We start from the raw sequence: 9,518 nt of genomic DNA, 5'->3' as shown, positions 1-9,518 counted from the left end.
ATTCACGCTGAGCAAATTCTGTAGGACTATATCTATAAAACTATGTAACTCTAAAACAGTATATGTTAAAAATTCATTTCTAAGAGCAAAAGATCAAATAATTTTTGAGCAGGAAAGAACTACAGAAATCACTGAAGCCCAAAGAAGAGAAATGAACATGCCCAGGTCCTGCACATTAGCAAAACGAGGTCTAATGACTTGGACTTCCAGTCAAATCACAGTGCCTCAAGCCACATTTTTTCCTATATATGATGAAATTATCTTATAGTTTTGAGTTGTTTTGGAATGTTTTCCATGAATTGGATTTTTCCCTCGATATCGTAAGAATGACAGAGATGTGAAAAAATTACAAATAACAGGATGCATAGGGAAGATAATGACTTGGTAGCTCATCTCATTTTCTTGTTTATTCCTTTGGACAGGTGATATATTGCTGAATATGAATGAGCATTGATTTGACCAAGTGAAGTCACAGTGAGGCCATGGCTATGCTAAAAGCCAGCGCCGCGTCCCCTGCTGTTGTCCTGAAAGCACTTGAGGTCCAGACTGTCGAGGAGGCAGCCCAGGCTACCGAAGAGCAGCCAGGCACCTTCAGCGAGAATGAGTATGAATCCAGCTGGTCCCCGTCGTGGGTCATGTGGCTTGGGCTTCCAAGGTCTGAGAGCATTTCAGCAGTTTCATATAATAATCGTAGTGACAACATTTCTCAGTATGGAACACAGTAAATTCATTCGTCCAGCATGTGAGGGGGAAGGTCCTGGTCAGAGATGAAAGTGGCAATGGCATATCAAGTTATAGAAGAAAAGGGTATTTTTTTCCTTAGGTTATTATATTTTAAAAGATAAATTTAAGGGGCCTCTATGTGGCTCAGTCGGTTAAGCATCCAACTCTGGATCTCAGCTCAGGTCTTGTTCTCCGGGCCATGAGTTTGTAAAAAAGATTTTTTGTAATTTTTAAAAAATTAAAACATTCTTAAAAAATAAACCCTTTACCTTATTAAAGGTAAATTTAATAGTAAGAACTAAGCTAAAAAGACTTGGTGTATCTGTTTATAAAAATGAATAAAGCCATTCTGTCCATGACTATTAAGAAGGTGCTCAAGTGGACCCGCCATGAGTTTTGGATGTTCATGCTCTTGCTTTAGAAAAGCTGTCATTTACCACACGTGTACATGCTTAGACTTTGTGTGCATTTTTCACCAGAAAAAACAGGTCAAAGTGTGGGGCCTTTTGAAAAGCTTTTCTAAAACACCTTTCTTAATCTTGTTAACTCTCTCTAAAAAGGCAGGATGTCAGAACTCAGTTTTCATTGGACATGAGAGACTCTTTCAGCCAAACCACGGGTGTCCGAGAGTAGGTCTTCTCACCACCTTCGGGACTGTAACCCACCAGGACATTCTGTAGTTGGTCATTGTCTGCTCATGAAAGTGTTTCAGCTCCTGATGAGTGTTGTATATACTTCGGTATTGAAGTTGGAAGAATGTGTATTACTGTCTTTGTTTCTAGATCACTTTAGAGGAATCCTAAAACAAAACTATGATGAAACTTTCTGATTCTGAGCCAAGTAGGAAAATGACTGATTTTTTTTAAATAAAAATAAATAATAAGAATGCCAGTTTCTGGGACATCTAGCTTCATTTGGATGTAATTTGTAATAACTAGCATTTGTATAGTGCTATATATATATATATATATATATATATATATTTTTTTTTTTTTTTTTAAGTACTTTCACGTAAAGAATAGCAGAAAAATCCAGGATGAATGGAATTCATTTGTCTATTATCTAACTTACTGACTTGTCCTGTGGTAGTGAAAAAGACCAAAAAAGCCTGAAATCTATTCGGGGGGTCTGCCTGTATCGAAAGGGTGTCTATCAGTCCAAGGTCACTATTCTGTGGACTCCTCGGGTTGTGTGTTGTGTGCAGACCAGTATACACAACCAGGTATTGGGAGGGCCACTGCTCTGTGGGTACCGGCGGCTCTTTCCAGCACGTCGCACACCATACAGGGTAGCAGCTCTGCTCTTTCTCAAAAGGGAGGTTCTTTCTCTGCAGTTAGCTGGCGGTGTACCAGACAAAAGAGTTATTTGTTTTGTGTTGTGCTGTTTCATTGTTTGTTTTGGTAGAAGATTCAGAAAAACAAAAATACCTATATCGTTTCAAAAAAGTTTGAAAAGAGAGGAATCACTCTTATGTTCTGCAGACACACACAGAAGGCCATACTGTAGTTTTCCAGGCAGAGGAAAATCCAAGTTGAGGTGAAGTGGCCAAGACAGAGAGAAGAGCAGTAGTTGCAGGGACTGGGGGAGGGACAGAGCAGTGAGCGATGAGAAGCGCGGGTGTCTCTGTGATGGAAAGGTCGTGGAACGACATGGTTGTGCAACACTCTGGATGGACCTAATGAGACCTCCATATCCCACTGCAAAGGATGCGAGTAAAATGTTATATAATCTCAAATTCTGCTTTATTTAAGAAATAACATCTATGAAGTAATTATAGAGGTGGACACAGGAAACAAATACGATAAAGAAGGAAATGACTGGGGAGGGGGAATCATGCTCTGGAGCTGCAGCCAGCACAAGCTGCTGCTCCGGGGCTTAGCCTGCTTGCTCCACAGAGCCAAGGGGCAGCAGCTCGGGGGCAGGACCCTGCTGGTCATCCAGGAAAGTCAAAAGTCCTGGTGGCTCTTCCGTGGCAGAGAAGTGAACAAGGGCCCTGATGACCATCTGCCCTGGCCCCAACGGGTCAGGGGGGGCCCTGGTCTTCCTAACCCATAGTGAGCAGCCATAGCAGGGATGGCAGGGGCCAGCTCAGGCCCCAGAGGTGCAGCGGGTGCCAGAGTGGCTGCTGGAACAACTTCCTGAGAAACATCCTGATCTCGCTCTGGGGCCGGTGCTGTAGCTCCAAGAAGAGAAAGCATCATCAGCTTGATTGACTTAACTTTTGCTTTTCCCTTTCCCCACCACTCAGCGTGGCCTGCGTTCAAGACCCAGCCTCTAGAAGGTGTCCCCGACGGAAGCCCATGGGGACAGGGATCTGAGACGATTCACTCTCTTCAGCCCAATTACAATCTACAGAGGCTTCCTCAGGGTGGCCCACCCTGCCTCTGCCTCAGGCCCACACCAGTCACCCCCAGTCCTCCTCACCCCCAGCCTCTGGCTCCGTGGTCTTTTCAGGAGCGCATTGCCTTTCTGGAAGCAGAAGCTGGGCACGGCGCTGCAGGTCCGAGCCCGGCACATTGACCTGCAGGTAGGTCAGCAGCGTATGCAAGCTGGGAAACTCCAGAGGCTACACAAAATCCCCTGGATACTTTTCCACCCAGGTATTGAGGATGGCATAGACGGCCCTGGGGACAGACATGGAGGCAGAGAAGTCAGAGGACAGGGTACGCATCCAAACCAAAATCCCAGGGAACCTATGTGGGAACCTGGGCCCCTGGGCTGTCAGCTCCTGTCTGAGACCAATCGGACTCCTTGTCCACGTGCGACCTGGCAGTCCTGCCTGAGACAGGCCTGCTCCCACACGGCAGGCTGGCCAAAAGCCGCTAGGAGTGGGAGTCCTTGATCAATGTGGGGAGCCTTTCTGGACTTCTTAGGGGAGCTGGACACACTCCTCAGTCTGTCTCCTTGCCCACGAGCCACTTTAATTCAACTGCATGTGCCCGGGGAGGGGTCGTGTCTGACCTCTTAATTACCCTCACTGCACTCGCCTCTGCTCTGGGAAGATCCAACCGAGGAGGGAACAAAGGGACTCTGTCTCTAGCCAGGCCTTCCCAGGACCCTCCCCATACCTCCACCGTTACCTCCTCTGCCCGTTCACTAGGTGCCATGAGAGTGGGTCTGTTTCCACTGACACTCACCTCCCACAGGGTGTGGGATGCCTGCTGCTCCCTGGGCTCTACTGGGTCACCATTCTCCCTGAGCCCCCTTTGAGCACCCAGCGTGCAGGTGACAACAGACTGCTGGGCGATGGTTCCTAAATCCTACGCTCTGGGTCCCAGAATTGGGGCAGAGAGAGGGCTGGGAGGGGGCAGGGATGGAGCATGACCCTCTTTGGGGTTGAAGCTGTCCTCCAACCCCCTCTGCTCTCCCACAGTGCTCATACACCTACCCCAGCTCCCCAGGGCACCTTCCCAGTTTCCAGTAGAAGCTCTCAGACATTTACCATAAAGCAAGAATAACGAGGTGAGTCTGAAGGTCCAGTAGCCCTTCGAACTCACAGGACCCTCACTACCCTGGTGGAGAGGGAAGGCCCTCCTAAAGCAGCCAAAGCTTACTCACATGTTGCGCTGGTCCTGGGGTCCGCCGACCTCATCATAGCTGGAATAAACACATCCGAATCTAGAGGAGGCCAGGGGGCATCGCATGAGATATCTCTGGATGTTGGCTCTCACCCTCTGACCCTCGACTAGCCTGCAGCCCTGGGGTGCTCTCTGTTCTGTGCCGGGATCCCATTCAGCTCCTAGATAATCGCCTCCACCTACTGGGGCTTCCTGAATGCTTGCTGAATGAAAGGGCCCCAACCAGCCCATCACCGACATCTGAGTGGGCCTGGCCCCTGCTCACCCCCAGGGATGCTTGCTCTAGATTCAGCCAGACACAGGCCCCAGAAGGAGTCTCACATCTCCCTTTCAGTGGCAAAGGAGCCCAGCTCAAGATCATAGTGAGAGTCAGGGATGAGGCAGAGGCTTCATCATGAGGGGCACATGAATGAGCAAAGAGCATGCCCACAGGCCCTCCAGCAGAATTTTCCACTGGCGCAGGCTCCCAGGTGTCCTTTCCCTACAAGACCCCACTGAGTCCCTATAATACCTCTGCCCCAGTTAGGAGCAAGGGAAGCTTGGGGAAGCTTGGGGACCTGCCAGAGTCTCACAACAGGAATTGGCCAAATCCCACAGAGCAGTTAGGGGCAGGGGAGGGTGCTCACCTTGCAAAGAGGAGGTCCAGCACCTCCTGGGTGGTGGCCAAGTGACGGTATGTTTCCAGAAAGATGTGGACACAGTGTAGATCTTGTCTGATGACGGCAGGCACCAGGTGATCTATTGCGGCCTGCAGCTTGTCGGCCCGCTTGGCCATCAGCACCGAGGTCTTCCTCCTCTTCCTGGTTGAACGATTATTCCCCTGAGGTGAATCAAAGGAGACATGAGTCAGTGCTGTGGCCACCAGGAGGGTTGGGGCTAGGAGGGCAGAATGAGCCCCCAGATATCATGGACTTCTGCAAGAGGTGGGACAAGAGAGCCCAGAGTCCGGAAAAGAATCGGGTGACTCAGTGTCTCATTGGGTTCAGACTAAGGCTCTTGGTTTTGCTTCAGGTCATGGTCTCCGTGTCCTGAGGCTGCGCTCCTCGTAGGGCTGTGTCCATTGGGCAGTGTCTGCTTAGGATTCTGTCCCTCCGTCTGCTTCTCCCCACTCTCCCCCTGTCTCTCTCTCAAATCCATCAATCAGCCAATCAGTTAAGAAGCCTTTAAGGCAAAGAGAAAATATTCTTGGTATCCATACAAAGAATTGAAAGAAGTGATGTCTCAACTTGCTAGTATCTGAGGTCCCTTTGTGAGCGGAGTATGGATAGCTCGTCCCTGCATGAGTGGCATGGATCCTGTGATTTCTGATAACATAGCCCATTCTTTTTATTTTTTTGAAAGACTTGTTATTTATTTGACAGAGAGAGAGGTCACAAGTAGGCTGAGAAGCCAGACATAAAGGGGGAAGCAGGCTCCCTGCTGAGCAGAGGACCCCATGCCCCCGACGTGGGCCTCGATCCCAGGACTGTGAGACCCAGGACCCATGACCTGAGCTGCAGGCAGAGGCTGAAACCCCTGAGCCACCCCGGCACCCAACATATCCCATTCTTGAGACGAGAACACAGAGATGTTTAAGGCGAGAGGGCTTAGGATAAGAAGGCACGGAGGCTGCTGGATGAAGCACTGTGCCTTGGCCAGAGAAGGGGATTACATCCAGTCCTGCCCCAGTAAAGGGCTCCATGGCTGTGATCAATGACTGGCCTTCTGGACTGCCGTGCAGTGCAGTGCAGTGAGGCCCCTGTTCCTTTTCTTTGGGGGGGGGGGGCAACAATGTGTTCCATCAATACCAAAGTGCAGAGCAAGAGACAGAGTACCATGGGCCCCATGTCCCTTTGGATCAAAGTCTCCCAATTAACTCTTGCAAATGATGATTTGCAAGACTTGCAGAAGCTGAGGAAGGACTGTTGGGCCAGTGTGGGCACCTGGGAGCACGAGTTAGGAAAATGCCTAGGCCAGGGCAAAAGGAGTCTAAATCAATGGGATGAGACCTGGTCTAAAGTCTCTTTAATGATACTCCTATAAGTATGTGGACAATGGCTCTGCTTCTGTCCAAGGCGTGGGCAGGACCATGAGGCCAGTTTGGGGAAGAGATGGGATGCAGATTCACGGGAGTACAGGACTCTTGGAGGCCAGGCTGGCTTCTAGGAAGTGGGGCCCTTGGTGCTGCATGGGCGCCCCAGGGGTCGGGTCTCCCCAGCACCTGCACTCACCCTGAGCCAGCGCCAGACTCTCTTGGCCGTGTGCGGCTTCTTGTCCTTGGAGGAAGGAGAGCAGGCAATCTCCTCGGTCACCTCCTGCACCATGTCCTCTGGGGCGTTCTGTAAAGACAGTGCCCGGCAGCCAGGCAGGAGGCCTTAGAGCCCTGTCTGGAGGCGTTTGCTAGTCTTCAGACCCAGGGCGCTCCATTCCAGACACACCACAGCCCAGGTGGCAGAGCCCTCCCCCAAGGAAAGAAACGTGGCCCAGGTTCAGGGCCTTGGATGTGCTCTGGCACAGCTCAGAGTCACCTCAGGAATCCCCTGTGCACCCTGCCCACCATGACATTGGTGTGAACAAGAAGGGATCACCAGGGTATCCACTGTGCTCACCCTCCTCCAGCCCATGGGCAGGAAACCCCACATATCCCTCCTCCCCTCAAACTCCAGAGGAAGGCATGGGGCTTCCCTAGGATGGTTCAGAGGGGGGGGGGCATCGCCTAATCTCCTCAGTAGTAAGTACCTTATGGCGTCTCCCTTGAAAGGTCCTGCGGCATTGTGGGGGTGGTTTTAGCCAATGTCTGCAGCATGGGATCAAGTCATTTTCCTGGGGGTTCTGGTACCCAGAGCCCCAGAAACTAGGTACACAACAGGAAAACATCTTTCTGTGTCTAGGTCCTGAGTCCAGTAACCCTGCTATGGGACTAGACTGGCTGCCTGGTTGCAGGGGTTCCAAGTTCTGAAGGCCTTTGTGATCCAGGCAGTGACATCACTTCCTGAGATGCCCTATCGGGGCCCACTCCTGGTTGGACCCCTACACGAACAGTGCTCCCGTCTGCCATCTCCTCTTCCCCCTTCGGCATGTAAGGACACATCTTATCTGTACACAGTGACCCCAACACACCCCTCGGAACAGGGCGCCAGGGAAGGTTTGGGAGCAGCCAGGGCCCCAGCTTGCAAACACACCTGGTTTCTGACACAAGTCTCTATTCTTACCTGGTTCAAACCCTAGAGAAGCCATTGTGGCAGACAGGGATGGTCTTCTTGTCACATATGGATGATTCCAGCATGTCTTTCTAGCAGATGTCCACAGGCATAGGTTGGATAATAGCTATGATGTTAGAGGAGTGCTGTCACAGGTAGGAAATTCCTCCCACCCTATTTCCTCCCTCCTGTCAACTTCTTGGAATCTGCTACTAATCAGATCCCACCCCACAGTCCCTCCTGGGGTGTGTGTGTTTGTGTGCACCAGCACACTCGCTCCTGTGTGCACACATATGTTCATCGGTGCTCACATTCTGGAGTCCCAGAAGAGGACAGCCCCACTTACAGAGGGCTGGGTAATAGTTCCCAAGGTCTTAGGCTTTGCATTTTCAATGCAAACCCTAATGAAGGGACTGGAGTCTTGGCCCTTGATTGTCAGAATGTACCCTTACCCCTAGAGACCACCTATCCCAGGATGCAGGCCATTCTCTCCTTTCCAAAGGGTGTGATGCAGATGGTGGTCCATCCAGTGGGTCGTCATGACCCGGGATCCTCCTCAGACAAGAACCTGGGCATATGTCTCCTATCTAGGAGACCATGATCACCCTCAGCTCGATAACATTTCCAGGCCAACAGCCACTTCCTTCCAGAAAAACTTTTCCAGAGCCCCTAGTGAATGGCTAGGTTGCATCCAGGACCCCAACTTTGAGGACACTCAAAGAGCTGGGTTCAAGCCTGCTAAGCATCCCTACCAGTCTGATTCTGGGCAAGGCCCGGACACTTCAGGGATCTTCACAGTCTCCCTTCGGGGGCTCCATTGGTTCCCCAACTCCTCTGTAGACATGTTTGTGTGACCCCTCCCCAGAGTGTGGTCCGGACTTGGTGATTCACTTCCATGTCACAGAACGTGGCCACGTGACCCAAAGGCCCTTCTGAGATTTCGTTCGAAAACTCATTGCCCAGCCCCATGTTGACTCGGATCCATGTTCTCTCTCCAATCTTCATACTGGAGCACAAGCTCCTAGGTTGAACCATGACCCAGACATACGCCCATGGCCCAGCCCTGTGGGCCCAGAGCAGACGGAAGTCAGGTCATTGAGATGGGCTGTATCTGGCCCATGCCCCTGATTGCGCTCAGGTTCTCAGTGAAGCAGATCCTCCCTTGGTGTTGTCAGCAGCCCAGTTTAAGGAGAGACTCTGGAAGGAGCCCCCAGCGGAGCACTGCTGGATTCCTGATCCCCTGAGACCACGAGGCATCGTTTGTGGGTTCAGCCACTGAGTGTGGGGAAGTGCGGTCACAAGCCCTGGGAGAAGGGCACTGATACTGACCAACTTCCCGGGCCCTGGCCCTCCTCCCCTCCCACTCTGGTCCTTCCTCAGCTTCTCTGGCCACCCTGGCCCCCTTTCTAACCTCCAGTCTTCTGCTCCATGGTGCCCTCCGCCAGGTGGAATGCACTCGCATTTCTGCAGGGCTGTCTCCTTCTTTTCCTCCCACAGGAATTCTCCGTGTCATCTCAGCACAGCCTTGTCATACCCCTCACCGGGTGGAGTTCGGGCCTTAGTTGTGTCCCTTGCTCTTTTGCTGTGGAGCAATCGCTTTTCCCGTTCACATTTTGGTTTCTCGTCTGTCCATCTTCTGCTCTAGACCCGGAGCTCTCACGAGGAGAACCAGCTGGGCTGATAAGCCCTGGCACCATCTGAGTGTGCAGTGCCCAGTGGCTGAATGAACGGGAGACAGGATCTATCCCAGCACAGACCAGCTCCGTTGTTTGAGCCTCACTGATTTTAGTCCTGTGTAAGCCTTTTGTTTTGTTTTTTAAGTTAACTGTGCCTGATGTGGGCCTCAAACTCATAACCCTGTGATCAAGTTTCCTAGTGCCTGAGGAAGCCAGGTGCCTCTTAGGTCCCCTTTAAAGGTTTTAGGTTGATCACTATTCAAGTGAACTTGGTCATTTCAACATGCTGTATGGAGCTATATTACATTACGCTGAATGACCATGTATCTCCCCAGGTTTTGGTAGCCTGTCACCACAGAGGT

At 51.1% G+C, this 9,518-nt stretch overlaps 1 protein-coding gene across 4 annotated transcripts in view; it reads left to right on the top strand.

The window, feature by feature from the left end:
• LOC131813469 (ral guanine nucleotide dissociation stimulator-like) overlaps nucleotides 1-9,518 on the top strand; it is a 145,596-nt gene that overhangs the window by 108,728 nt on the left and 27,350 nt on the right. The window lies entirely within an intron of this gene.

Source organism: Mustela lutreola, chromosome 13 (assembly GCF_030435805.1).
Source record: "Mustela lutreola isolate mMusLut2 chromosome 13, mMusLut2.pri, whole genome shotgun sequence".
Classification (NCBI taxonomy): Eukaryota; Metazoa; Chordata; class Mammalia; order Carnivora; family Mustelidae; genus Mustela; species Mustela lutreola.
This window is presented reverse-complemented; position numbering and strand designations above follow the sequence as displayed.